This window comes from Carex rostrata, chromosome 28, assembly GCF_964058835.1.
Source record: "Carex rostrata chromosome 28, lpCarRost1.2, whole genome shotgun sequence".
Taxonomy (NCBI): domain Eukaryota; kingdom Viridiplantae; phylum Streptophyta; class Magnoliopsida; order Poales; family Cyperaceae; genus Carex; species Carex rostrata.
Genome location: NC_135945.1, coordinates 1,728,899 through 1,736,562, shown reverse-complemented (window position 1 = coordinate 1,736,562; position 7,664 = coordinate 1,728,899).

The following is a 7,664-nucleotide window of genomic DNA, read 5'->3' as shown; positions in this document are numbered from 1 at the left end:
TAAGGATAATTTGTGATGACTACGAGTATGAAATGCTTCCACCCGATCCTTACCATACCTGTTGACACCCTAATGTAAATGTGTCGAATTTTTTCTCAACAATTGTGTGATGCAAACAGTATGTACTTTTCAATAAATGATATACTCCAAAAATGAAAGGAAAAACACACACAAAACATCCATCGGACTATTTATTTATCTTTAAATATTTGTATTATATTATGTTAGTGGCTTATTTGTGCGTTTTGACTAATACGATTATTCAACAAATTAATTTTTTAAATATTTTTTCCTTTTTATTTGAGAACAAAGCAAAATTTTTATTTGAAAAAAAATTCAAGTTTCCGAACCCATTCTGTCGATTTTCATTGAATCATTCGATTCTGATTCCATGATCATCTTATCGATTTTGCTTATGATTCTTATTTTCATTGACCATGTTTAAATTTTTTTATTTTTTTTTGAAAGGGTCATGGAAAACACGCTCATTTCTTCTCTTCTACAACATCCAAATTACACATATATACCAACTCATCCAAGGTTTTTCCACATGCTTGTTCAACGTTCTGATTCGTGCCCATGATGCTTGTGTTATCTGTTTAACACTATTTCCATTTACCACCAATTGGAATCCTAACTGTGAACTTGTTAAATTGCACACCTGTTTTGCATAAGGACATACGAAAAAAAGATGTAGAGACGTCTCCACTGCTGGCCATGTTTTAAATTAATAAGGTTTTTTAAAGACATTTTTTAAATTGTTGTTTGCTTGCAAATTATCAAGAGAGATGTTCTACGATAGCAACTAGCAAGTTTCAATTCTCTTATAACTTCTGAAACAGTCTACAAATTAATCTTGAAATTAAACATCATTTCATTGCAATCATACAGCGGTGACACTGTCGAAAAATTTCTCCGAGATTGCGCTTGCCAATGCCGCTGTAAAATTGCGATCTTTACTCAGAAAACTTATCATCTGTTTGAGGAGAATAGTTTGATCAAGTTCTTGATTTTGGATTTCATTGCATGCTTTCTCAACATCCGGCTTCAGACCCTGCTCCTTCAGATCAAGCGTGATTGTTGATCCGGCATTGTTGCCGGCAGCATAGCATGACACAAGTCGATTATTGCTAGGGTTTGTGCAGGGATAAGTGTGGTTGTGTTTTCCTTCATAAGTTGCAATTATTACTGATTGATCTTCAGCACTCCTTTGCACCCACTATTGGAAAAAATAGAATCAGTATCGGTTATATACAGATATCAGTATCGGTTCACAACCGATCCTGATGAGGGCGACACAGATACCAAACAAATCTGTATCGGTTGTTACAACCGATACTAATAGTTACTATCTGCATCGGTTGTAATTAACAACCGACACAGATCTAAATTGTAAATTAGATTTTTTAAAATTCAGGAAAAAACTATCAGCATCGGTTGTACTGTACAACCGATACAGATGTATATTTCAAATTAGATTTTTTTAATTCAGAAAATAACTATCAGCATCGGTTCTTACGTAAGAACCGATACTGATTTGTGTTTAAATTCAGAAAATTACTATCAGCATCGGTTTTTACGTAAGAACCGATGCTGATACTCTATTGAATTTTAAAAAAATATTTTTTTATTAAATGGCCAGCTTCCATATTTATTTAGCTGGCCGAAATTTCAAATTATCACAAATCCTAAATTATCAATAAAACACATCCTAAATTAATTTTCAATAAAACAGATCATAAATTAATTATCAATATAACACATCCTAAATTAATTATATATCATACACATCCTAACTTATTACAAAAAATTCATGTTCCTAACTTCCTCTCGTCTTAATTTCTTTCAGCAAGACTTTGGCCCACATTTGGCGAAAGTCGGCCAAGCGTTGTAACGTATATTTAGCGGGAATATCCTGCATTTTTAGAATTTGTGAAGAGCATATATATACAATTAAATTGTGTATTTTATTATATTTGAAGCAACAATTCTTATTTTTGAAAAATTTATAAATGCATATATACCTTCAATTGCGGAAAAACATTGAGACAGTGGTTTATTATGTCTTGCATGAGCAACATAGTATAATATGCACATTCCCAGCCGGCTGGTTGTTGTGGGCACTATATAACAAGTTTCAAAAAAATACTGGTACATAATGGTACTTTAAAAATACTGGTATCATATTCTAAGCTTAGAACCGATGCTAATAGTGCATGTGCTGTGCTTTCATTAGCTTTTAGTATCGGTTTTAGTGATAGAACCGATCCAGATAGGTATTAGTATCGGTTGGTTAGTACACCCGATCCAGATAAGCCGATTCTGATTCCTGTTTTTCCACTAGTGACCTGTATCAATGCAACAATTTTTTTAGGTTTATGAATACAAATTCAGTAATTTAATGGTGAATTCTAACCTTATTTAAACTAATAACATCCATACTTTAAATCCATTGTTAATGATGAAATTGTATATGATTACTATAACAAAAATCAGTGAACTTTTGAAACTTTTAACATAAAATACTGGTACATAATGCACCAACATTAAACTAATAACAACCATATGTTTTTCTTGAATGATCCCTTGCTTGATGCGCTTTCATATTTTATCATGGAATCTCTTTAGGAAATTATGAAAGCGCATCAAGCAAGGGCTGATTTCTTCATGGAATCTCTTGAATGATCCCTTGCTTGATGCGCTTTCATAATTTCCTAAAGACTTCATCTGTTCTTTTGTTGCTAATGCCATCAAAACTGATTGTTAAACCGTCGTCAATTTTTCTCTTCTTTGTCATTGATGCCGCATTTTTTTTATTCTTCGGTAGGAAATATGCAACTCTTGCCGTATAATTCTCAATAAACATATTGAGCATGTCATGAAGCCTCATGTTCTCCTCATTTATCTCGGTCAATTTCGCTTCTAGCTCTCTCGTCTGAATTAAGCGAACAACAATAAAATGTTATCTATATTCTATGTAATTTATATTTTTCATACATAATTGTTGATACTGCATTGATTAATTAATAGCATAACGGTATGATGCATTCTGTACCAATTGGATTTTCATCACACCATATATAATGCTATGTTTTGCAAAATTTAGAATGAAATATCAAATATAGCAACTGTATGTATTTGAAGGATATTTAATCGAATTCACATCCCCTCAGGTTACCTGGCGGAATACCTGACTGAGTAGAATATATTAAATCGGTCTAAAATTGGAATTATTAACTTGGCACGAATCTCAAAGCATAAACAATACTGCCCGCTAATGCCATCCCGAGCACCCACCGGCTGAAATTAAATCTGAGCCGTCCATTTCAATTGTGTTGACTAGGGGTGCAAACATATTGGATAATATTCGACCGTATTCGGATCCGTATCTGAAAATTTAATACAGATATCCGATATCTGAATATTCGTGCGGATACGGATACATATATGATTTTGATTTTTAATTATCCATATCCGAATAATAGATATATACTATATAATTTAATATATATTATGAAAATATTTATGTATATATCTACGGATATCCGATATCCGATCCATATCTGTACATATCCGTCTAATATCCGGTCTGTATCCGTATTCGAAAAATAAAAGTGGATACAGATATAAATTACCACTATCCAATCCGTATCCGATCCGTTTGCACCCCGAGTATTGAGTCAGGTACCTGCAAGGATACGGATCCTATTTAATGCCGGGATCCGTATCCTCCCAGGTACCTGACTCAAGACAATTGAAATGGACGGCTCAGATTTATTCTCAGCTGGTTGGGATTCGGGATGACAGAGGGGGCAGGATTATTTGTGCTTTGAGATGTGTGCCAATCTATTTTTGGACCGTCCGATTCAATCTACTCAGTCAGGTAACCTGAGGGGATACGAATTCCTGTTACCGAACAGTTCCTACGATTTAAGAAATTTCTGTGTGCATTTATTGCCACGTGGATAGCGCATAAATCGATATCTGAGCGGTGTGGATCCACCTTTTATTGGGTCTTTTTTGAACTAAGCCTAGTCAATGATATAATTTATCTCTCCCGGTTTCAGTGCTGGTAATTGCTCTTGAAATTCAGATTTAGGGGAACTTGTATTCTCATGATCTGGTCAAGTTCTACGTGAAAAAGTCTAGTATACTCTTGACTTTATCTGTAGTTTAGTGGAAGATGAAGATATAATCAAATCAATTAACAACAATTACATCTAACACAGGTCATTAAGATAATTTTTTGTGTGAATCATTTTCTTTTAATTAAAGTATTGAAAGCAACTGTTTGGACTTAATTTGGGCTAGTGGACATTAACAATCAATCAATTTTTTATTTCTTAAAGATGTTGGGGTCGAATTATTCCACTGTTGAATATTCACCACTGATCTTTCGGATTTTAAATCTGCGGCCTCCCACAAAAAAACATTTATCACTTAATCAAAATGAAATTATTCTAGATATTTTTCTTTTTATTTTTTTGACCATACCATCAAAGTTCATATAATTAATTGCATATTATTTTGACATATAATTAGTGAAATATACAAGGTTAACAGATCAATTAGCTAGTATTTCCATGGAGATTTCTAAAATATGTAAATGTAATTTGGAATGTTCAGAGCACAGCAATTACAGAACAATTGCATAGAGCGCCAACTGATTTGGTTGGTCCAATACAAGGGGAGCCAGGAAATATTTAATTTTTCCTGTAGATTCCTGCAAAATTACAAAGTACATATTGTGCTTACTGGCAAAACTGCAGGAGGACTGAACAGGGGGTCAATTTGGTCATTTTTTGTAGGCGCATCCGCGTGCATGCAGTGTTGGCAGTGACGAGGCAGAGGGAATCTTATCCTGATCTCTTTGTTTGTAGAAAATATTTTAGGGGGAATTTCATGAGACCTCACAAAAACTTGAAAATGACGTATTTTCTTTTTTTAAAGTGCAAAATATCATATTTACTCTTCTAAACTTTAAAAATACACAAATTTAAACCTTATTTTAAATTTATGATAAAAATACGTGACATGTTTTAGAAAAATATCAGTCTTTCAAGTTGATAGTTCTCAGAGCAAATGGATTATTTCTTTAATTTTTACATTTATATAGTGACAGAATTTGAAGTCGGCCAAATTGCCAATTTGTTTTTGGAAATAACTCATTTGTTTTCAGAAATCGACCAATTTGAATACTGATATTTTTATAGAAACAACAAAAAAAAATTGAACAACAAAAGATGAAACTTGAAAGAATGAAAAAATACTCAAATTTCCCTCGTATGTCAATAAAATTAAGGCTCAACAAGTACCATGACATTGTTTTTAGAATAGAGAAGAGCTCAAATGCCCCACTGCTTCATGCTCCAATCGTATCCTAACATCTTTTTCTTTAATTTTAAAGTTCCAATAGACAATATGAACTTCTCTACATGATATTCACATTAAAATATGATTGGAGACTACATTTTATATTTTTTGAAACTTTTACTATTTTTTAAGATAGGTACAAAATCATTGTTTTTAGATGGACCACAATTTCCTGAAAAACAATGATTTTGTACACGTCTTAAAAAATAGTAATTTTTTTTCAAAAATTATAAAATTTGATTTCTAAGCATATTTTAAATTAAGTGGATATCATATTGAGCGGTTCAGATCTTTTACTTGAAAATTTGAAAATGAAAATAAAGACGGGGTACGATTGAAACATGAAGCAATTTGGCATTTGAGCCCTCCTCTTCAGAATATATATCCCCTAATTTACCTCAAATTTTGAATTTGAATCCGGACCGTCCGTGTTACTACAACACAAATATTAAAATGATTACATACATTTCATCTCGGACATAATTAATTAGCCCAAATTCTAAATGGATAATCCGGATCCAAACTCAAAAGTTGATGAGTTAGTAATTCATAGAATACAGACTAATAGCTTTCATCCCCAACAACCTACAACTTGTGTAGAATAATTAGAATACGCGCAATTAATATTGACTTGATACTCTTTGCCTCAGGGGTCAAGTAGAAATTATATTAATTATTGTTAAACAATTCCTTAATTATTAGCTAGGTTAATTGTCAAATATAATTAATTATCTGTCACATCATGAGCTCATTGTTGTAATTAAACGTCATCAATGATATGACTTACATGAATAGTGAAGCAAAATGAAAAGGAGAAGCCATATATATACATGCCATCCAATTAAGATTTTTTTAATTAATAGGATGGACAAAATTTTAGAATGAGACACAATTTCATAATTATATTAAATATTAAGAATAAATTGTTTGTTAAAAAAGCTCAGAAATAAATACATAATTTGAAAACAAAAATTATAGTGAGACACAAAATTAGGGCTGACAAAAATGCTTGTGGCTCGATCGTAACTTGCAGCTAGCTAATAGCTTATTCGTTATTAGACCGAGCAAGGCCTAGCTCACTCACCACTAGTTCAGTTCAGAATTAACAAGTTCAATTTGGGATCGCCAGATTGAAATTAGATCAGCTAGACATCAATTTGTAAAATTGTATGAATTTGTAAAATTTATTTTCTTCTTAAAACAAAATCTAGTTAAACTTAGCAAGCCAGCTGACCAGCTCATAAGCTAGCTCGATCTATCTCGTGATAATTTCAAATATTAATTTTAACTCAAAACCTCTAAAATTAACTTACTCATGATTCGAAAGAGCTAGCTCGTTGCCACCGCTCCCCCATAATGTTATAATTATTTTTTCTACCCAAACCCCGGTAGACTTAGGCTAGCTATAGGTCTTGGGGTCGAGTCAATTAGCATAGTTATATTGTATATTCATTAATTCCCTGTCCCTGATCTGGAGTCAGGTCTTGACTTCTTGTGAAGTTTTACTTGTACATAAATCTTCACCAACTGATTCAATTCAATTGGATCATGCTACCAGCTAGCTACACAATTAGCATGTCATGTGTCTGATGTCAACAGCTCTAAAAAAAAATGTGTCTAATGTCATCATATATACTTTTCACAATGACGTGCTTCACAGGGAATAAAAAACCGCCGCACATTAAATTTCTTGCTCACACCATATTAAATGTCTCTTTCGTAATAACTACTGTAATTGCAATTGAATTGCAACATATATTAAGTATAGTCCGAATTTTTTATTGCTAGAAATATATATTAAACATATTTCGGAAAGGGGATAGATGAGAAAATTATTAAAATCCATGGAAAGACATCTGGTTTAGGTTAGAAAAATTATGACCGTCCGATCTAAAAGTGATGGAACATTCAAAATTAGTGAATTTTATATCTATCTATTTAAAAAAGAAAAATTGTAACAAATTATAAAAAATATAAATTTGGTGCTCAAGTACATTCTCATATGAAAATCATATTTAACGGTTGGAATCAACTATATATTTGAACTTTTAGGCCCTGTTCAATTGTGGTGGAGATATTATTGTTCATATGGGAAAAAAAAATTCACTCTCAGTGAATTTTTTTTTTCCCACATAAACAGTAAAAAGCAGTTTAAATTTTCACTAATTCTATTCCTACACTCATTTCATCAGTGAATTCATAGCATGAATCGATACGTAATATGTATGTATTACCATAACCTTACTCATATGAGAATTTTAATATCAATTATAAAGATCATGTACAACAAT